Source organism: Zalophus californianus, chromosome 8, assembly GCF_009762305.2.
Source record: "Zalophus californianus isolate mZalCal1 chromosome 8, mZalCal1.pri.v2, whole genome shotgun sequence".
NCBI classification, from domain to species: domain Eukaryota; kingdom Metazoa; phylum Chordata; class Mammalia; order Carnivora; family Otariidae; genus Zalophus; species Zalophus californianus.
In genome coordinates this window covers 121581104-121604517 of record NC_045602.1, presented here as the reverse complement: position 1 = coordinate 121604517, position 23414 = coordinate 121581104, and the positions used below count along the sequence as shown (strand labels likewise).

The 23414-nt window shown below is 44.3% G+C and overlaps 1 protein-coding gene across 4 annotated transcripts in view; it reads left to right on the top strand.

Moving 5' to 3' along the window:
• ZHX3 (zinc fingers and homeoboxes 3) overlaps positions 1-23414 on the top strand; it is a 130550-nt gene that overhangs the window by 5114 nt on the left and 102022 nt on the right. The window contains exon 1 of one of the 4 annotated variants that reach the window (XM_027623693.2): positions 16866-16940. The exons of 1 other annotated variant lie outside the window; for it this stretch is intronic. The gene's annotated coding sequence lies outside the window, so the exon portion shown is untranslated. Of the gene's footprint in view, positions 1-16865; positions 16941-17214; positions 17331-17387; positions 17524-23414 lie in introns of those variants that run through there. 2 more of the 4 variants (XM_027623691.2, XM_027623692.2) reach the window with 2 other exon arrangements.

Genomic DNA, 23414 nt, shown 5'->3' with positions numbered 1-23414 from the left:
TGAGTGTGAGTGGGATCTGTGACTTGCTTTTAACTAATAGGATACAGCAAAGGTGATGGGATGTCACTCCCATGACTATGTTATGTAAGAGTCTTGCTAGCAGATAAGCTCTGGAGACTCCCCTTGCTGACTTGATGAGGTAAACCACCATGTTGAGGAAGCCCACAGGGCAAGGAGCTATGGGTGGTCCCTAGGACCTACAGCAGCCTCCCGCTGATGGCCAGCAAGAAGCCAGGGTACTCAGTCTTGCAGCCACTGGGAAATGAATCCTGCCAACAGCCTGAGGGAGCTGGAGCCCCTGAGTGAGAATGTAGTCCTGCTGTCACCTTGATCATAGCTTTAGGAGTCCCTAAGTAGACGACCCAGCTAAGCCATGCCCAGACTCCTGACTCAGAAACTGAGGTAATAAATATGTTGTTCCAAGTGACTTGTTACGGAGCAGAAACTAATACACTTTCTGGCTAGGTTAACTCCTTGATGTAGGCTCTCGTAGCATCATATGCCTTTTCCTTCTTTTTTTAATGTGATTTTTCATCCTCCTCTTTTATGTGACCATTTATTTATATATACCATTTGATGAATGCTATGTCTTCATGAGGGTACTTTTGTGCACCACTTTGCCCCCAGTCTCTCTCAGTGCCTGACACATGGAAGAAGATCTACAATAAATATTAGTTGCAAGTGTTAGTGAGTCAATGCTCTTATTTAATCTTTACTACAACCTGGCTAAGTGGGAACCATTATGACATATGAAGAAAAGGAAACCAGTTATTAACACACACTTAAAAATATACTGAACAAAATCTTATTATCTTATACCTACAAATTTTGGTTTATACATGCCACTATATCATAATTTTTAGTATGACTACAGAATAAATGCTTTGGGAGCAGGGTGTAGATTGCATGGTATGACATCCCTTATGGAGCATTGCGTGTTCTAAACAGCACGACCATCCAAAAATACTTTGCGGCTCCTTTGGTTTTCCTTAAGACTTAACTCTGACTTAAATCATTCTTTGGAAACTCCTACCTTGTCACTGTCCTTTTCTGACCTGACACAAACAGGCCCTCATTCGCCAGTGCTTTGTGTGATTCTAGCTGTTTGCCAACTTCATGCTCATTGACTTCATAAATTCTACACCTCTGGCAAGATTTCCCGTTTCGTTTTGTACTCCCTGTGTGCCATACTCCCAGGGGTCAAAGCCATCTGACTGCAGGATGCTGTTAAACCCAAAATCTGTTCTGTTGGGGTCTCTGCTCACAAGCCTCCCACAGCCCCCAGTCTCACACCTCCCATTGCCACTCTCCTCTTCCGCTCCGTCCCCATCTGCCACTCCACAGCCATCCAACCATCACCTCGCGGATCCAGAAGCGCACCAGGCACACACCCCACTTTGCCCTGGTGGTTCCCACACTGCTCTTTCTCCAGACACCCTCATGGCTCACTCCTGCACCCCCCTCAAGATGACTCAGATGTGGCTCACTCCTGCACCCCCCTCAAGATGACTCAGACGTCACCCTTCTGCCCTGACCACTCCCATCCACCTTTCTTGTTCTGATCATTTCCAGGACCACGAGCCACCTTTTTACGTGCTCTGTATTTTACTTATTTATGATATTTGGTGTTTGTCTCCCTCTCCACGAGAATGTAGGCCCCATGAGAACAAGACCTGTCTGTGCTGATATATCCCAAGAATGGTGTCTGGCACATAGTCGGTCTCCAGTGAAGGTTAGTGGGTGAGCGTCCACATCTCTGATGGTCTTGCCTCTAACTCAGACTCTCCATCTCCTTCCAGTCTCTCTCCCCAGGACTCCAGCCCCTGCCTAGGTGGTATGACTCGTCACGGGCATCTGCCTGACTCAGGAGGGCCTTCCTGGGGTGCCAGTGTGTCGACCTCGCTGTGTCTCTGCCACGTCTCCAGCAGGCGTGAAATACTAAATTCCTGTTTTTGTTTTATTTAAGGGCAAGAGGGTTAGGGAGGAAGGAGGAAGGAGATGATGAGGAAAGCAACAGGCAGAGTGGAGAGGGTGGAGAGAGGACCGGCACAGGTTTCCCTGGGGCCCCCCCCCAGCCGGCTTTGCAAGTGGCTCCGAGGGCAGCCGGCTGGCAGTGGGTGAGGGCCGTGTGCCGCGTGCCACGTGGCAGAAGCAGTCCCGTTGAGTCATGGGACACACAGCCACACTACTCTGTAGAGTTTGGTGTGTGGAGTATTTTTGTTTTTTATAGCCCAGCTGTCTGTGTAATGACTTCCTTCCCTCGGCCTTGTTCACAGAGGTGTCCCTGAGAGACCAGCTGAGTCACCACATTCCTTGCAGCTTAAAACACTGGCCCCAGCACCAAGGCCCAGTTCCTTCGTGTAGATGGGACCTTTCAAGGCAGCCAGGGAGTGCCCAGAAAGACGGGCTAGAGAGCTCCCCTTTCGAACCTGCACCCTTCCCCCCAAAAACATGATTATAAACCTAGTAAAGATGGAGAGAAATTCCATCTGCTAAGCACGAGGGAATGGCCCCAGCCGTGTGCCGCGGCCTGCAGAATTATTTGTCGGCGACCATGAAGTCAATACCAAATGAGGGGGAGGGAGGGGCAAGGCACGGACATTCGTGCAGCGTGAAGAGTCAGAAACCTGAGTGAAGACTGGGGACTCTCCATGCCCAGCTAGCAGGAACAGAAACTTGCTTAGCCGTTCTGTAAAATAAACAGGTAGTTCTCAGTAACATTAAGTATGCATAGGGCACAGAGGTTAGCCATTTCACTCTTTGTAATGTATTTTGGAAGGTTGCTCAGATACACATAAGACAAGGAGGAGGTTATTTAGAATAGCATTATTCACGTCACCGGTGAACGGGAGGTAGGGGAAGTGCTAAAGGAAAGAGCTAGTGAACCATGGTGGATGCCGAACTTGGAATTCCACACAGCTATGAGAAGTAATGAAACAGGAGTGCATACAGCAGCATGGGACTTACAGAGCTAAGTAGGGAAAGCAGTCCAAGAGCTTGAAAGCACAACACTTCTCATTTTATTGAGGTGTGACTGACGTACAGTAAACCACACATATATAAGTTGTACGACTGGAGTCTTGGCCTGTGTAATTACCCATGAAACCACCACCACGATCAAGATAATGAATATATCCGCCACCTCCAAGTAAGAAGTAGATTGATAGGGATTGAAATGGGCAGATGTCTACCGCCTGTCAAGTTTTTTAAAAAATTCAACAGTGTGTTGTATAATCCCATAGTTACATTAATGAAAAATGTTTGGATATCCTGAAAAAAATCTGGAAGAACACACACACACACACACACACACACACACACACACACACACACACAGATTATGTTCATTGTTGGGAGTCTTGCGATAACAGCCTAGCCCTATTTGGCTAGTGCACCGTGCATTTCAGAAATTGCCCATGATTCTTGTCCCACTTCATGGTCTCCAGGTCTCCTTTAAAGGTTTAATACTCTAGAAATTCATCATTATGGTCCCCTATCTTTGAGTGACTTTATTAAAATGTCACTGAGGTGCTCATAATGAACCCCAACATAAGGGCTGCCTGACTCTTGTTCTCCACCCCACATCAGACAGCTGTGTCAATAACTTCCTTCAGCTCACTTCCAGGACCATTTTCTTTTATCATCCCTCCAGCCTGGAGATACTCCAGCAGTGGGGGGTGGTTGTGGCTGGGGACAAAAGAGTGATTCCCCAACTTGTTTGCAAATCCATCCTTTTTTTAAAGTAATCTTTACACCCAATGTGGGGCTTGAACTCACGACCCTGAGATCAAGAGTTGCATGTTCCACTGACTGAGCCAGCCAGGTACCTTGCAAATCCATCTTTTATTTATTTATTTTTAAAGATTTTATTTATTTATTTGAGAGAGAGTGTGAAGGAGAGAGCCGGGGGAGGGGCAGAGGGAGAGGGAGGAGCAGATCTCTGCTGAGCAGCAAGTCCAATCTGGGGCTCCATCCCAGGACCCTGGGATCATGACCTGAGCTGAAGGCAGATACTTAACCAACTGAGCCACCCAGGCACCCGCAAATCCATCTTTTATTACCATTCTTCACATATCTCATAAGTACAGGAGGGGCAAAGATTGTGGGGGCAGGGGGCATGTTGAATTTTGTCTGGTTATGGGTTTTATATAAAAGCAGTCATTAAATGTGGATGTTCTTTTGTGTCTGGCTTCTTTCACTCCACATTGTTTATAAGAATCTTCCATGTTGTTGTGTGCCGGTATGGTTCTTTTTTTGTGCAGTATAAAGCATTCCGTTGAGCGTATATACCACAATTTATCCTTTCTACCAATTGACATACGGGTTGTTTCCAACTTGGGGCTATTATAAATAATGCTACTGTGAACATTCTTGTACATGTCTACCTGTCTACCTGGGCATGTATTTCTCTTAGGTATATACTTTGGAGCAGAATTGCTGGGTTATAGGGTATTCCTATGCTTAAGTTAAAAAAATAATGCCGACTGTTTCCCAAAATGATTAGACAAGTACACTCTCCCCAGCAATATATGAGAGCTCCCCTTGTGCATTTACCAACAGTTTTCACCAGCAACTGGTCCTATCAGACTTCCTACTTTAGCCATCTGGTGGGTTTGTAGTAGGTGTCTCTCTGCTTCGTTTCCCTGATTACTAATGAGGCTCAGCACCTTTCATACGTTTATTGGCCATTTGGATTTTCTTTGTGTGAAGCCAAGACCCTGTTCTTGTCCATTTTTCTGCTGCTCTGTATTTTTCATTATTTCTTTATAGTTTTTTTGTATATCCTGGATATAAACCCTTTGCCAGTTATGTGGGCTGTTAATCTTTCTCCTCTGTGGCTAATGATGTTTCTTGATGAACAGAAGTTCTTAACTGTAAAGAAGTCCAATTTATCAGTGTCTCACCTGTGGTTAGTGCTGTTTTGATCTTGTTTAAGAAAACTTTTCCTCCCTTGATGTCATAAAGATACTGTATGTTATCTCCTAAAGTTTTATTGGTTTACCTTTTTTATTTTAGTCCATAATCTAATAGAAATTGGCTTTTGAGTATGGTGTGTGATGGGATTCCAATGCCATTTTTCCCATATGGATATTCCATTGACTCAACACTATTTATTCAAAAGATCATTTCCCCATACTGTTCTGCAATGCTATCTCTAGCATTAATCTGTTTGGGGGGGGGGTCTTTCTTCTCTCCATTGGTTTTTGTCTACTCTTATGCCAATACCGTACTGTCTTAATTATTAGAGCTTTATTATAAGTTTTGTTAGCGGATAGAATAAATCCTGTCCACTTTGTACTTCTTCAGGAGTACCTTAGCCGTTCTTGGCCTTCAGCAGTTTCATATAAATTTTATATTAGAATGATCTTGTCAAGTGCCATGTGAAATTCAACTGGGATTGCTTTGAATCTATAGGCCAATTGAAGAAAATGACAGCTTTACAGTATTGAGTCTTCTAATCTATTAATATGCTGTCTTTCTCCATTATTCATTTATTCTTTAATGTCTATTAAAATGTTCATGGTTTTCTCCATAGAGGTCATACCTGTCTTTTGTTAGATCCATTTATAAGTACTTTTATTTTTTTTGCTATTTCAAAACTATTCTATTCTTAAAACACAATTTTCTGACATTTGCTGGAATATAACGAAGTAAGGTTGACTTTGGTATATTAATTTTGCAACCTGGAAGAGGGTCTTCATCAGAACCTGACCATGGTGTCACCCTGATCTCAGACTGCCAGCCTTCAAAATGGGGGAAAATAAATTTCTATTGTTTATAAACTACCCAGTTTGTGATGTTTTGTTACAGCAGCCAGACTAAGACAATTTATTGGTTCTAAAAGTTTATTTGAGATTCCTTAGGGCTTTCTACCTACACAATTGTGTCATTTTTGAAGAAAGACAGTTTTACTTTTTTCTTTCCTATCTTTATGACTTTTTTTTTCTTTTTCTTGCCTTATAGCCCTGGCTAAGACATCTCATAAAATGTTGATTAGAGGTGATGATAACTGATATTCTTGCTCTGTTCCTGATTTTAGAGAGGAAAATGCTCACTATTTTACCATTAAGAATGCTGTTGGCTCTAGTTTTTTCCCCTGTATCTCCTATATCAGATTGAGGAAGTTGTCTTCCCTCTTTAGGTTGCTGAGAGTTTTTGCTGTGAATAAGTGTTGAATTTTGTCAAATGCTTTTTTAGCATCTATTCAGATAATCAAATTATTTTCCCCTTTTATTCTGTTAATGTGGTTGGTTGATTTTTAAATGTTAAACCAATTTGCATTCCTGAGATAACCTCCACTTGGTTATGATTTCTTCTCCTTTTAATTTGTTGCTCTATTTGATTTGCTAACATTTTATTTAGGATTGTTATATTGATGGTCATGAGAGATAATGGTCTATATTTTTTCTTGTCATGTTCTTGTCAGGTTTTGGTGTCAGCATACAATTATGCTAACCTTATAAGTTGGGAAGTGTTCCCTCTATTTTCTGAGAGAATTTGTATAAGATAGGTATTACTTCTTATTTAAAATTTTGGCTAGAATATTTTCATTCTTTTATCTTTTAACCTATATGTTCTCATATTAAAGTATGTCATAAGCATCATATAGTTGAGTCTTGTATTTTGTTTAAATTTGCTCTGTTGATCTTTTCCTTTTTGTTAGAATATTTAGTCCACTTACATTTAACATCATTACAGATATGGTTAAAAACCATTTACATCTATAATCCTGTTGCCTTCTTTTTGTCCTACCTGGTTTTTGTTCCCATTTTCCTCTTTTTCTTTCTTCTTTTGGATCAAGTATTTTTTATTCCATTTTATCTTCTCCATTTGATTTTTCAACATTGTGGTAAAATAAAAACATTTGCCATCATAACTATTTTTAAGTGTACAGTTTACTAGTCTTTTTTTTTTAAGACTTTATCTGACAGAGAGACACAGTGAGAGAGGGAACACAAGCAGGGGGAGTGGGAGAGGGAGAAGCAGGCTTCCCGCAGAGCAGGGAGCCTGATGCGGGGCTCCATCCCAGGACCCTGGGATCATGACCCGAGCTGAAGGCAGATGCTTAATGACTGAGCCATCCAGGCACCCCTACAGTTTACTAGTCTTAAGTACATTCACATTTTTGTGCAACCAGTTTCCAGAACTCTTTTCATCTTGCAACACTGAAAACTTAAAAAATGTTATTAAACAATAATTTCCCACTCATCCCTCCTCCCAGTCCCTGGCAATCACCATTCTGCTTTTTGTCTCTGTAAATCTAATTATTCTAGGTACTTCATATAAATGGGGTCATACACTCCATCTGTGTTTTGGACCCTTCTGAACTTCGCCCTATGTACCTCTTCATTTGGCTGTTCATTTATATCTTTTACAATAAACTGCAATCATAAATAAATAAATAAATAGGGTCATACAGTATTTGTTCTTTTGTGACTGGCTTATTTCATGTAGCATTATGTCCTCAAGGGTCATCTAGGTGGTAGCATGTGTCAGAATTTCCCCCCACACCTTTTTTTAGAGAGAGAGTGCCCATGTGGTGGGGGGAGGGGAAGAGGGAGGGGGAGACAGAGAGAATCTCAAGCAGGCTCCACACCCAGCACAGAGCCCAACTTGGGCTCTATCTCATGACCCTGAGATCATGACCTGAGCCAAAAGCAAGAGTCGGTGCTTAACTGACTGAGCCACCCAGGCACCCTGAGAATTTCCTCCCTTTTTAAGCCTGAATAATATTCTTTATTTTAAAAAGATATATTTATTTAAGAGAGAGAGAGCATATGCAAGCTCGGGGAGGGGCAGAGAGATAGGGAGAAGGAGAGGAGTAGACTTCCTGCTGAGTGCAGAGCTGGATGTGGGGCTTGATCTCAGGTCCCTGAAATCATGACCTGAGCTAAAATCAAGAGCCAGCTGCTTAACCGACTGAGCCACCTAGGCCCCAAGGCTGAGTAATAGTCTATTGTGTGTATATACCACATTTTGTTTTTCTATTCATCTGTCGATGGATATTTGGGTTCCTTCCACCTTTTGGCTATTGTGAATGCTGCTGCTATGAATAAGGGTATACAAATATGTGTTCCGAGCTCCTGCTTTCAGTTCTTTTTGATATATATCTAGAAGTAGAATTTTTGGTACATATGGTAGTTCTATGTTTAATTTTTTAAAGAACCATCATACTGTTTTCCACAGCAGCTGCACTGTTTTACGTTCCCACAAATGACGCACAAGTGTTCCAATTTCTCTGCATCTACTCCAACATCTGTTTTTTTCTTTTTTGGATAATAACCATCCTAATGATTGTGGAGTGGTATCTCATGATTTTTGTTTGTCTAAGCTTGGCTTTTATCTCCATGAATGTAGTGTGTTTGGCTGTTTTTTGGTCTCTGATAATTTCCTGTATTTGGGGTCATCATGAGTCTGTTTCTTTATTTTACTTGTTTCCTCTTGTGGTGCCTTCTTATATGTCTGGCTGTATTTGTGCATTAGGCATTGTAGTGCATTTAAAAAAACTGTAGGAACTATTTTAATGTTAGAATGATATAAATTAAACCTCTTCCAAAGAGATGTTCTTTCTTTTTTTTTTAAGATTTATTTATTTGAGAGAGTGAGAATGAGAGAGAGAGTGAGTACATGAGAGGGGGGAGGGTTAGAGGGAGAAGCAGGCTCCTCGCTGAGCAGGGAGCCGGATGCGGGACTCGATCCAGGGACTCCAGGATCATGACCTGAGCCGAAGGCAGTTGCTCAACCAACTGAGCCACCCAGGCGCCTCTTCTTCTTCTTCTTCTTTTTAATGTATTTATTTGATGGAGAGAGCATGAGTAGGAGGGGGAGAGGGAGAGAGAAAATCTGAAGCAGACCCTGCAGTGAGTGTGGAGCCTGATGTGGGGTTCAATCTCACAACCCTGAAATCTTGACCTGAGCCAAAACCAAGAGTGGGTCGCTTAATGGACTGCGCCACCGAGGCGCCCCGAGAGAGATTTTTCCCCATAGGCCCTAGGAGTGCTAAAAGTTTAGGATCTTTCTGCTCTGTATTCAGAGCTTGACATTATCTAGTCCACTCAGATGACTTGAAACCATCTGCAAAAGGAATGGATCACTTCCAGTTCACATCTTCTCTTAAATTAAAGCTCTTCAGGATCTTAGATTAAAGTAAAGTGTAAAGAGTTTTGTTGGCTCAGGGCTTGAAAGTCACACTGAGGAGTCTGGAGAAGGGATGGGCAGCTGCTGTGACATCTGCTTCGTCAGGGGGCAGCATGTTGAATCTTAGTTCTGTGGTCCAGTATGGGAAAAGGAGGAAGGCAAGCTGGGCCAGACTGGGCTAGGGATACAGAACCAGTCAGAGAGCTGGTCTGTCCTTGCTGAGGTGGTATAAGGCATGGGGGCTACCAGGTGGAGTATAGCTGGAGAGAAGCCAAGACTGCAGAGAAGCTGCAGGTCATAGTTCAGCTGGGCCAGAAACAGGTTCTCTTCACTGGTCCTGGGCAAACTTTCTGGCCAGTGACTCCTCCAGGCTAGCCAGTGACCACTTATGTAGTCTTGGCTGAGCCTAGACACCCTGGACAGCTTCATTATTGTTCTCTCTGGGTCTATTCTGAGCCCTCCTTTCTGATCTACACCCAGCATATTGTCCCTACTCAGTTCAGTTAAGTCTCATTGCTCTTAGGATATGACTTAAATTATTACCATGACCTTCAAAGCTATGCATGATCTGGCCATTGGCCACCTCTCCAGCCTTATCTCCTCCATTTATCTGCCTCAGTGTACATTTTCCTTCTTCTTTGTTTAAACCACCATGTATCCTTGGTGATCACAGGGCCTGTGCATGTACTGTTCCTTCTATAGGGAGTACTCTTCTTGCCCCTATTTGCCTACTGTTATGGACTAAATGTATATATTCCCCCAAAATTCATATGTTGAAGCCCTAACCCCCTAGTGTAGCTGTATTTGGAGTAAGGCAGTAATTAAGATTAATTGAGGTCATAAGGGTGGGACCCTGATCCAGTAGAATTAGTGTCCTTTTAAGAAGAGACACCAGAGAGCTCATTTTCCCTCTCTTCCTGCACACACATACTGAGGAAAGGTCATATAAGGACATAGCAAGAAAGCAGCCATCTGCAAGGCCAGGAAGATAGTTCTCACCAAAAACCAAATTGGCTGCAACTTTGATGTTGGACTTCCAGCCTCAAGAACTGTGAGAAAATTTATTTCTGTTGTTTAAGCCATCTGGTCTATGGTGTTTTGTTATGGCAGCCCAAGGAGACTAATGCATCTAATTTAACCCCTGTTTTTCCCTTTAGATTTCATACCAACTATTTCCCTAAACATCTTTGAGCCAAAGACTCCTATTAGTGGATCTCATGGTACCATGCACTGTGTAAGATTTATGTTTTTGATTATTTGACCAATGTCTGCCTTACTCCCTAGACTGTAAGCTACATTAAGGTCTCTGGTTTTATTCAAGGCTGCATACTCAGAACCTAATACAGGGCCAGGTACATAGTAGGTGCACAATACACCTTTTTTGGGGAAAGAGAGGTGGGTGGAGACAGACAATGCCTTGAGCTGGGAGGGTTTTATGGACATTCAAACTCATCTCTGGTCCAACAGAAACTACATATTTATAATCAAGATGTGACTCTAGGCCCCACTCTGTGATAGACCTCAGGATCCTGCCCATAATATCTGGCTCAGGTCCTGGGCTGGGCTGGGCTGGGCCAGCAGAACCCCAGTTGTAAGGACAGGCAGAAGACTGGCTCTCATGCTGTATGGAGGCCACCATTGTATGTTTTTTTTTTTTTAAGATTTTATTTACTTATTTGACAGAGAGAGACACAGTGAGAGAGGGAACACAAGCAGGGGGAGTGGGAGAGGGAGAAGCAGACTCCTCGCTGAGCAAGGAGCCCGACGTGGGGCTTGATCCCAGGACCCTGGGATCATGACCTGAGCCGAAGGCAGACGCTTAACGACTGAGCCACCCAGGTGCCCCCCATTGTATGTTTCTTACAGTGTTCTCTTGAGGATGAAGTCATGACTTTGTAACTACTGTTATACACACAACTGTACTCCCCCCACCTGCTCCCACAAACCAGTTCCTTTTTAATCCCAGAAATTTGTCTAATTGGCAGTTGGGGCCACTGGTGTATCAGACAGGGCCCACTCAGGAGGCAGAAACCACACCAGTAATTTGAACAAGGGACCTTTTTTATGAAGAATTATTAGCTAATGAAAGGTGGTTAGTGACTAAAAGGGTCAAAAGAGAACTCCAAAGAATATAGGCATAGTAACTACAGACTGTACCTACTATCTCTAGGGCTGGGGCAGAGTGACCAAGGAGAACACAAACTTGCAAATGCCTCTCCCCCAACCCCAAGGTGAGATTTGGGCCCTGTTGGAGAGAGCAGGAATTCAGCCCACTGGACAGTGGAGACGTTTGATGGATGGCCACAGGCTATAGGTCAGAAGCTGGCCATCCAGGTGGCAGAACAGCCCAGTGAGCACCACTGGGTCTCTCTAGACCACAGGAACCATGTGCTATAGGAGCAAGAGAGCAGAGTGGAATTTGGAAGGTTCTGAACCAGGAAGACCCTTATGCTTCTTTTTTTTTTCTTTGATTTCTCCAACCTTCTCTAGTGACAAAGCCTAACATCGTGCCACTGGCAAAAGGGAAATGTTTACAGAATTCAGTTCCAGGATCACAGGGCAAGATAAAGAAGAGTGGCTTTAGAGCTGAGAGGCGATAAGTTGGCACAACTGGATTAAGAACCTTTTTTTTAAATTTATTTTTTAAAAGATTTTATGTATTTATTTGTATGTGTGTGAGAGAGAGCAAGTGGGAGAGAGAGAGCACAAGCAGAGGGAGTGGCAGGCAGAGGGAGAAGCAGGTTCCCCACTGAGCAAGGAGCCTGATGCAGGACTTGAACCCAGGACCCTGGTATCATGACCTGAGCTGGAGGCAGAGGCTTAACTGACTTTTCTTAAAATAATTGACAGGACATCCTTTTAAACCACTGAGTCCTTATAATGCATCACACACCATGTTAATAGTAACATGGAGCATCTCATTCAATTGTTATAACTACATTTAAGTAAGTTACTCAAATTCACACAGCAAGTAAGTGGGGGAGACAGGATTCAAGCCCAGGAGTTTCAAAGTTAAATCCTACTTACATACTGCATGAAACTGCCTCCTGGATTCTTTCACTCCAGACTTTATAAATGCAACATAAAGGTTGATGGAGAGTGACAGAACCCTCTCCATGAAATGAACTATGTACTGTTGATTAAACCAGGGGTTCTGTCACTATCCTGGTTCTATAGGATTCTTCTCCTTCAAATCCTTGGTTCTCAGCTGGTTACTGTTCCTTTTCTGTGCTCTGCCTGCATTGTGATACCTTATTCTAGAAAAGGAGCTGGCATATAAATCACAGAATTTTCAGCTTCTCTTCCTGTGATTGTTCAAAGTTCAGACATTTTCCCCTTGTGATTCCGTAGCGCTGGCTACTGCTCAGAACTGTGCAATGAATACGGTAGGATAGCCATAGTTGGAATGTTTTTGGTTTCGAGTACTAGAAAACCCAACTCAAATTAGAATCAATAATATGGGGAGTTTATTGATTTACCTGACTTTATTCGTTCAGGTAAGCCTTGATCAGCACTACAACTCTGTTTCTCTTTGTTCTGCTTTTGCCTATTCATGTGTTGGCTTCATCTTTAGGCTGGCTCTCTTCATGGTCACAAAATAGTTGCCGGCAGCAAATGGTTCCTCACTGACATCCAGGGAAATAGGATTTTATTCAACTATTGTGACAGGGTTAATATTGGATAATGATAGATGTAGGCCTAGGTAATAGATCTATTCCTGAAGCAATCAGTACAAGGTAGATGAGATTAGTTCAACTGACTTAGCAGAGAATCCACACTCACATGTGAGGAATGGGGTCTATCCCACCCAAATTGCCTCCATGCTGTACAAAGAGCAGTGGGATAGACTGGATGTTAGAAGGTGCATCTGAAGGGATAGGCTAGGTTTTGCTGTGGTAGCTAACAAGCCAAGTTTATTTCTTGCCCCTACTACATGTGTACTGTGAGTCCCCTGGGGGGGCACTATTTAATGTCTCCTCCCTTCAGGACCCAGAATGATGGAGCAATCACCATCTTCAGCGTTGTCTATTGTTGTTGCTGAGGGAAAGAGAGTATACAAAATTGCCTACTAGCTCTTAAAGTTTGGACCTGGGAGTACATCTACTCACATATTATTGACCAAAGCAAGTGGCATGACCACCTCTGACTAAGCTGTAAGGAAGTACAATCCTATCATATGCCTGGGAAACACACCAGAAATATTTGGTGGCTAGCATTAATGTCCACTACCACAGGAGGCCATCAGAATACCCACCACAGAGGGCTTATGGAGACCACCCCAGTTTTTGCCCACTTTTTGTTGGGAGAAGAGTAACTTATGGTTTTGATTGCTACGTAAAAAAAGAGGCCTCCCTACTCCGCAGAGATCAGGAAAACTCAGTACTCACTTTCTGTGGGACTATCAAATGTCTCCCAGGTGTTTTGCCATTAAGTGGCGTTCATGGTTCTACCAGGGACTTATATTAAGATATCTCAACTCAAAACAATTCCCTTTTTTTGTGGTCTTGATCCACAGAGGTAGGTTCCTGTGAACGACATGACCTGTAAGCTGGCCATGATTGTTCTGGGGGAGAGGGGGACACCTGACACAAGTTGGGTAAATTAGAGCCTCTTCTCTGAGATTTTGGGTTTGGAATGATGAGGAATTTTTAGTCTCTGTGTAGTTGGAATTGTATCATGTACTTGGGAGTAGTTGGTAGACATATTTTCCCATTGTATTACCTGGAAGGAGAGAAAACAAGTTTGTGGGGGAGAGTCTTACTGGCCCCCCCTGCTCTGCTTCCAATCCATCCAGCAGTCCATCTGGGTTCTTGTCGGCCTGAGAGACTCATCCCTTTGACCCCTAAAATGCCCTAAGATAAATTCCCCTTTGTTTTTCTTTACCTGGCCTGAGAGGATACTGATACTTGCTGCCAGCAAACTCCTAACTGATACATGCTCTTGGCCTCTGGACCCTGACACAAAAAACGGTTGCAGGTGTAGCTTATTCCAGTAAAACAGAGGTCAGGTGGCAATTCTATTGCATCAACTATACTTCTGGCAATTTCTTTCCTGCTTGAGAAAGCTCATCAGAATGTGAGTGAGTTCAGGTGACATTATTACAGGGATCACCTGGAATCTGCTTTTTTCTTAAGGAAAATAATTTGTCTCCTTGGGTAAATACTATTTGTGACATACTTCCCAACACTGGTTATTGAGTGCATGTTATATTCTCTGCCTGGAGTCCTCTCCTCCTCCCTCAATTCTTTACTCAGCTCCAATGTCGGCTCCTGTGGGAAGACTTTCTACACTCTCCTATATTGTATTATGTCCTTCTCTCTGCTTCCCAAAGCAAGTAGCACATACATGTAGTGTTACATATTTTCTTCCATTTTTTAGGGTTTTTTTGTTGTTGTTTTTGAAGATTTTATTTATTTGTTTGAGAGAGAGAGAGAAAGAGTGTGCACAAGCAGGGGGAGCAGGAGACCCAGAAGCAGGCTCTCTGCTGATCCCAGCATGCTGGGATAGTGACCTGAGCGGAAGGCAAATGCTCAACGGACTGAGCCACTCAGGTGCCCCACATTTCTTCCAGAAGTACTTCTTTATATGTCTGTCTCATTTGAAATTCTGAGTTCCTTAGTGGTTGGGAGAATGCCTTGTTTACCTGCACATCCCACCCACAGTACCTGGATTGGAATAGATGCTCAGAAAATTTGTTGAGTAAATGAAGTTAAAGTTGAGCAACATATTCCATATATACTCATATTCATTCAAGAAATATATAGCGAGTACCTAACCATATCAGGCCATGTTCCAGATACTGCAGGTGAACAACACAAGTCCCTGCCCTCAGAACATTACAGATGATATTCAGGTCATACGGGCTACAAGGAAAAGTAAAGCAGGATGAGGGGAGAGAGAATGATGTGGGGGGGTGGGACCTGATATTTTAGTAAAGTGGTCTGGGTAAGTCTGAGGCAGTGACTTTTGAAAATTTTGAAATTTGGAGTAAGGGCACATGCCTTGAAACATCAAATGCAAAGGTCTGTTGGTAGGCGTGAACCTGCATGTTCCAGAAGCAGGAAGGCGGCTAGTGTGGCTGGAATGGAGTGAAGGAGTAGAGTGCAAGGAGATGCAGTTAGAAAAGGGGAGGAGTGTTGGGTGGGGGGAGGTCACAATAGGCTCTTGGGGGTCCTTGACAAAAAGAGTTTGATTTTTGCTCTGAGTGAGATAGGAAGTCATTGGAGGCTTTAGAGAAGGGGAGAAATATGTTTTGACTTAGGTTTTAACAGAATCCCTCTGGCTTCTTCAGAACAAGCTCTCTGAGGGCAGAGGTGAATCAGGCAGAGCAGGTAGAAGGTTATTGCAATATTCCAGGAAAACGATGACCAGGGCTCAAATGAGGTTATTTTAAAGGTATTTGCTGTTGGATTACATGTGAGATACGTTGATAGGAAAAGAGGAGTTAATGATGACTTCAAGGTTTGGCCGGAGCCACCAGACCGATGTAATTGATCTTAACCGAGGTGGGGAAGACTGAACGGAGCAAATTGAGGGGCAAGTTCCAGAGTTTGGTTTTGGACATGTCAAGTTTGACACATTGCCCAATACTTTATATGTTCACTGTTTTTCAGAATCTGAAGGTTAAAATGCAACCTGAAGTTAAAGTCAGCTTTATTTATTGAACAGCAGGCACTGTGCAGAAAGCTTAATGGGTGCTGTCTTTTAAATCTTCCAGTCGTTTCTACTGGCTTAATTACTAATATTTTCATTGCTCTTTTATGGATTAAAGATTAAATGGCATGTCCAAAGTCACCCAGCCAATTATTAATCTGTCAATATAATGCAGATCCGGGATGCCAACCTAGATGTGTCAGACTGCAGAGCTCTTGCTGTATATTAATCATTGGATTCTAAAGGTGGGGATCACTTTCAGAGCATATCTGCCATAGACTTGGGCTCCATGACAACACAGGTACCTGGGACGTGTGACGAAAAACCAGAAAAGGGCCCAACCCCATCCCGGGTGTTACAAGTGACACAACGGAAGCTGTTAAGAAAGGAAAGCATTATTGTACCTGCAGGGACTGAGGCTTGCAAGTTCTCAAGTACCTGAAGATTTGATGTTAAAACGCCATCAGAAGTTGTTGTTGTTTAGAAACAGAAGAGATTAAAAACGCAGTGGAAGCATTGGTGGGAGGAAAGAAAAACCAACTCCCAGGCGGTGCTTGTTGGGAAAAACCGGACCGTAGGGAGAGGGGCCGCGCAGGGACCAGGATCCATACTCTGCCTACATCCTTGCGAAAGAGTAGCCTTCTGTGACCTTCCTTAGGTGATCCTCCAGAAAGACCAGGATATGGAGCACAAAAGCCGGGAACTTCTGGGGCCTCAGCATCCGCCCCCAGTGCCCTCCTTCCCCGCCCCCTTCAGTCTCCACGCGGAGAAAAGCGGGACGACGCCTGCGCATGCGTCCGGGGCAAGGTCCGCTCCCCGCGACGTCAGGGGGCTCGCGCCCGCACTAAAACCCCGCCCCCCGGGCGCAAGAGGCGACCTGGGCGGGGGGCCTCGGGCCCCGCCCCCAGCCGAGCCGAGCGGGGCCGAGCGGAGCCGAGTAGCTCCGAGCGTGGCCGAGCCGAGCCGAGCGGCCCGGAGTCGGTTGGTGCAGCTGCGTCCCCGCCGCCCAGCAGTCCGAGGCTCCGGCGTCGCCGCCGCCTCCGCGGGGCCTGCGCCGGCCGCCCGCCCGCCCGCCGGGAGGGAGGCCCGGAGCGCGGGGAGAGCGGCCCGGCCGCGGGCGCCGACGCAGCCGCCGCCGCCGCTGCCAGGTGAGCGCCCGCCGCGGCCCGCCGGCCCCGCGTGCCCCCGGGACTGTCAGTCTCCGTGTGTGTGTGTCTCTCTGCCTGTCAGCCCCCCGTGTCTGCGCGAGCTCCCTCCCGCCACGCCTGACCCCCCGGCCCTGCCCGCGGCGGCCGCCAGCCCCTCCCGCCCGCTGCCCCGGGTCTTTCTGTCAGCCGCCAGCACCCCCATGCGCGCAGGCTCCGCCCCTTCCCCCCAAAGCCCCGCCTTCGCCCCATCTGTCAGCAACCCCCCCCCCAGCCCTGGGCTCGGGCGTCCTGGGGCTCGGTGTAGACCCCGCGGGCCGCAGCCACTACCGGAGCGCCAGGGGGCGCGGAGGGGAGGGGGGCGCTTGCAGATGCCCGGCCGGCCCCGCGAGGGTGCGTGTCCTAGCGCGCGGGTGCGGGACTGCGTGGGCGCCCGAGAGCCCGGGGCTGGGATGCCGGGCGGCCCGGAGCCCCTCGCTACGGCTCCCGCGGGCCGCTGCGGGCGTGGGGCAGCCCCTGCCCCTGGCGTGGAGAGCGCCAGCTCCGCCGAGGAGGCAGCTGAGCCGGGGACTCCAGCCGCTTGGGGGTACAGTAGAGCCCTGCACTCCGGGACCCTCGTTTGCCCACGCGAAAACACTCCCCCTGGGCCCCGGGTTCCCGGATTCCGAGAGTGGCGTGTGAGCGGAGTTTGGGATTTCCATTCAGAGAAGCCTGTTGGAAGTGATTGAGGAGCGGGTGGGATGTGGAGCTTAGGTGGAAAGTGTTTGAGAGCTTGAGTCACTTTGAGTTGCGTGGTTTGCATTTTTGAGCAGTGATTGCCCTGGGCTTGTGCCCTGGGAGAAACTGTTCTGTGGTGGGGAGGAGAGGTTAGGTAGAGGGAGGAGGAGGGCATACTCCTGTTTTTATCTGTGTCATGTGAACACATAGTATTTATTCATGAGACTCCACACATCTTCAGTTTAAAAAGGGGCGACAGTAGTTTCCATGTATACGTGTTCTTGTACGTTGTTATGTTGATGTTCTTTATTTGTAGTAAACTTAGCATCGCGGTATTTAGAAACCAAGGGAAAATACGTCCTAAAACAATTGGTATTTTGCCGGATAGTTCTCAACCACGGGGAAAGAGCCAAAAGCACACTTCATTAGCTGGAACAACTTATTCGGGCTTAATTTGTTTCTAAGAGACATACAGTGGAAAAATCCAGAAGCAGCAAAGTAGTATCAAAGAGTCTTAGGACATTAATGAAAGGGCCCTTCTATTGCTGCCTTGGAAAGATGGTATCAAAGTTGCTGTAGAGGACAGAGCTACTATGTAATGATAAACATATTAACCAAGTTGGTTTTGTGACCTTGATACATTGAGCGGCGCTTGATCTGTGCAGTGCTTCGTTAACGGGCAAACATCGCGTGGAAGTGGGGTAATTTTTGGAGAAAGTGTTCCCCGTGTTTTGTTTTGTTTTCATATTTAAGTATGATTTCAGACTAGCGCAGTCTCCTGGTAGGAGTGTTTTTTTTTAAGATAACATTAAAAATTACAAAAGTAATTGACGTTTAAAGCATTAAACTAGAAAAACAAAAGCTTGAGAAAAAACCCATAATCCCGCAAACGGTAGGAGACCAGTTAGGTATTTATCTTTTTAGTCTTTTGTTCCTCTGTATAAGTTTTTTTTTTCTTAACAAAATTCTACCATACTAGGAGATTGTTTTATTTTTTATTTTTTTAAAGATTTTTTATTTATTCATGAGAGACGGGGTGGGGGGAGGGAGAGAGAGAGAGAGAGAGGCAGAGGGAGAAGCAGGCTTCCGGCTGAGCAGGGAGCCCGATGCGGGGACTCGATCCCAGGACCCCAGGATCATGACCTGAGCGGAAAGCAGAGGCTTAACCATCTGAGCCACCCAGGCGCCCTAGGAGATTGTTTTATTATATGCTTTTTTCCTACTTATAAATAGATTATGTAAAATCTTACAGATTCTGTATGCCTCGTTCGTAAAGGCGTGAGAGGAGGATGGTGGATGTAGGGATTCAGTGGTGATTATACATAATTCTTTGCTTAATCTGACTTGCAACTTTAAAGCACTCTGCAGCTGGAGGTATTGTCTCCTCTTCTGTAGGTATATATTTAACCTATTTATTACTCATAAAACTTGTGTATGAGTAAGAACTTGTGTTCCCTTTGTGATACTTTTAAAAACTAAATTGGATCCTCTGCTTAGAGCACTCCAGTAGCTTCTGATTTTTAAAGTAAAATATGAAGTCCTTGCCGTGGCTAACCAGGCTACCTCCCTGTTCTCACTTCCAGTTTTGCCAAACATATCTCATTGCTATTCCTTTAAAGCTTTAAGCATATACCAGCCTCAGTGCTTTTGTGTTTGCTATTCCTTCTGCCTAGAACTCCGTTCCCTCGATATCATGGTTCTCGCCTCCGGTCTCTGGTCAGATTTAACTTTATCAGGCTTTTCCTGACCCTTCTGTGTAAAATACACCCCATTCCCCTGTCCTCCTTAACCCTACTTAGCCTTATTTTTCTTCATAGCACTTATTCCCACTGGTGACTACATTATCATTTGTTGATTTATGTCTCTTTTCCCCCATTTCCCCAGAAATGTGAGTTTTTTTTTCACTGATGTGTCCTCAGGGCTCAGAACAGCACCTGACACATTATAGGTGCTTAATATTTGTTGAATGAATGAGTGAATGAATGCTCATTATCCATCCATTCCTGTGACCTTCCTGTAACCTCCTGGCTTTTAGATAGGTCTATCCTGAAGTGGGATAACAATCCGTTAAAAGTCAGGATAGTCCTTTACATATCTGAGAGGAGGAATTTTACAAGTGAGGCTTGTAATCTTAGAATTATAGTCTTGATGTGACTTGAACAATCGAGGGAAGAAACATTTTTGGTAAATGTTACTGGCTTTCTTTTTTATGCATTATCCCTTGTGTCACACTGGAAATCTTTGAAAAGTATAAAGTATCCCAGTTATGTTTACAGCTGTGATTTCAATTTGGGAGTTCTTAGTGATAGTATAAGTCTCAAGAGCATAGTGAGTTTTTTGTGTTAACAGATACCCAGAGATATAATTACAGCTTTAATGTGTTTTCATTTGAGGAGTAGCTGTTATATTTACTTATTTTCCTGGCAATTCTATCCTTTTCAACTCCTTGCTTATCAGTTTTTGGATGGCCTCGCAGGTATACTTAAGTTTGTTTTTTTTTTTTTAACATTTTAAAATAAATCCTTGATCTCTTGAGCATTTTACATCTCTCATGTGACTCTTGAACAGTTTGAAAGTACCAGTTCATCTTTCAGGATGAAATGATATCTGTAGTAAAACATAAAATTGCATTTTCATTATAAGGATGGGAAAAATTGTATCTTGGGGTAGAATTTTTACAAAAAGGAAATAGCATGAGTGTAAGCTTTTTAAAAAGCTTGAATTTCAAGTAGACTACTTTTTAGTGAGTTTTTGGTAAAAAAAAAAAATCCTTGTTTTTTGCTCATAAGGAAAAGGATTCCTTTGTATAGAATCCAAACAGAGACCTTCAAAAACAACCTCAAATATACAAGAACTTGGGGAGAAAATCCTAAATGAAAATTTTCTTTTAAAGGCCTAAAAGGAATGCATTAAGAATTTATTTTTATTTGTTCCATAGACATTTATTGAGCACATAGTTGGGGCAGTTCTGTGTGTTTTTGCATGGGCTACCTGACCATGACAATCATGTTCAGTTTTAGATTACCAACCTGCTTTCTTTCATTTTTTAAAAAAGATTTTTATTTTATTTATTTGACAGAGAGTGAGAGAGAGAACGCGTGTGCACACAAGCAAGGGGAGCAGGAGAAGGAGAAGAAGGCTCCCCACAGAGCAGGGAGCCCGATCCGGGGCTTGATCCCAGGACCCTCAGATCATGACCTGAGCCAAAGGCAGATGCTTAATTGACTGAGCCACCCAGTGCCCACCAACCTGATTTCTTATTATTTCTTCTCTTTTGGCACTTGGCTATCTCCCTTCTGTCATCCTATTCTCTCCCTAAATGATCTCATCTGTTCCCAGGACTTTAATACCCTTTGGATGCTAACTCCCTCCCTCGGTTAGACCTCCTCCTGGACTTTTCTCTGGTTCTAGTCTTGCATTTTTGCCCCCATTGCCTTCCTACTATCTCTCCTTGGTGCCCCACCATGATCTCAAACTTCATATGTCCAAAATATCTTCCTCTCCAACTTCCAGATTTATAGTCCTCATTCCTGACTCCTGTCTTCCCTCTCTCCCAGCTTTCTTCACCCCCTGCCTTCCCTATCTTTGTCCTTACTGTCCTCTCATTGTTCAAGCCAAACTCCTGAAAGTTGTCTTTGTTTCTTCCTGATTCTTCACCCCACATCTAACCCATCAGCACAGCCTGTTGGCCAAGGCTCCAGAATACCTCAGATCCTCCCTTCCCTCCATCCTCCTAATCTAGCCGCTGTCTTCTCAGCTGGATGAGTGCCCCTGCCTGTACTTGGTCTCCTAGCTTCTGCTCTTGCCTTCTTCTAACCCCTGTCCCCATTGCAGCCAGAGTGATGCTACTGAAAAGCAAACCAGATCACGTTACCCCACCGCAGTGGCTTCCCACTGCACTTAGACCCACACCCACTCTTAATCTGGTGTACTTGGCCTCTGTCTCCCTCTCCAACCTCTGCTCCTTGCCCAGTCATTCTTCTGTCAGGTTGGAACTGTCAGTTCCTGTAATTTGCCAGTTCTCCTCCTCTTCTGTACAGGCCCTTCTCTCTGCCTGGCACCCTTCCCTATTCTTCTCATAGAAAGATCCTTCTCAAACATTTGCTCTCAGCTAAAATGTCCCTCCTTATAGGGGCCTTTCCTGATCATTCCTTTCACGGTAGCTTCCTCCCTGTTGTCCCCTCTTAGTACATGTGCATTTCCTGCTTAATGCTTCACCAGAATTCTAAGTATCTCATTGATATGTTTCCTTCTTTTTTGTCTGCTCTCCCAGGAGACTGCAAGACCTATGAAGGCAGAGACAGCCTTGGCCTGTTTATGGTGAAGTCCTGGCACCCAGTGCTCTGCCTTGAATCCAATGGGTACAGGTCCTCAATACCTTTTGAATACTAGTTTTTATAACAGCTAACCTTTTTTGGGACTTACTATGTGTCAGGTCCAGAGCTAAGTGCAATCATGTATTGTCTTTAAATCTTTGGGAGAACTGACTAAGGTGACTGTGATTATTACATTGTCATTTCTGCATCCTAGTTGAAAAAAAATGAGCTTAGAGGAATAATTTTAAAGTTATGCAGCTAAGAAAGTGATGGAGCTAGGATTTGAATCTATGTGATCTGACTGTAGAAACTTTCCTCCTATTCATTACTGCCTTCTGATGTGAGTGTAGGGATGAATGAATGTGAAATAGACCATAATAGTAATGTCTGAGGGTTCTAAGCATACACTGGAGTATAAAAATTGGATTAGGGTGCTGCATTTCCTGGGAAGTTGCTGTTAAAAACCACTATGCCAAAGCACATAGATTAGTTTGAGTTCTGTTTTAATTTTGCCTTTGCTGCTTTCTAGCTGTAAGCCTTTGGGCAAATTACTTAACATGTCTAAGTCTGTTTTTTCAGCTGTAAATGGAAAAAAATAATAGTTCTTATCTCACAGGGTCATTGCGAGTAACATAACTATACACAAAAAACCAGTGAATGTTGGCTATTAATATTATAGGGAGGGAAAAAACCCTCCGGAAAAGACTTGCAGCCTCATCAACAAATTAGAGTTTGGGTAAGAGTGAAAAGACCATAACTAACAGTATTGTTTCACTGACTCTGGCTTTGAATTTATAAAAATGATCAGGGAATTAACTATTTGGCTTGTGATTTATAATCATTCTACTGATGTATGGCAACTTTATGTTTGGATTCAAACTTGTTAAATGCTTGAGGTAAGATAGTTTTCTTCTTTTTAAACTCCTTTTCATTGGGACGCCTGGGTGCTCAGTCAGTTAAGCGTCTGCCTTCGGCTCAGGTCATGATCCCAGTGCCCTGGGATCGAGCCCCGCATCAGGCTCCTTGCTTAGCAGGGAGCCTGCTTCTCCCTCTGCCTGCAGCTCCCCCCTGCTTGTACCCTTGCTCACTCTCTCTCTTGCTCACGCTCTCTCTCTAACAAATAAATAAAATCTTAAAAAAAAAAAAAAAACTCCTTTTCATCTTAAAGATTCTCAGGTTCTCAGGATAGATCTTTTGAGAGGCTGGCCATTTTTGAGAGTCTGGCTAGTTTTTTCTCTTTCATCAGAAAGATACTCACCAGGGGTGCCTGGGTGGCTCAGTCAGGTAAGCGTCAAACTGTTTCGGCTCAGGTCATGATCTCAGGGTCGTGGGATTGAGCCCGGTGTTAGGCTTAGCATGAGTCTGCTTGGGATTGTCTCTCTCCCTCTGCCCCTCACCGCCCTCTAAAATAAATAAATAAAATCTTAAAAAAATATTGGGGCGC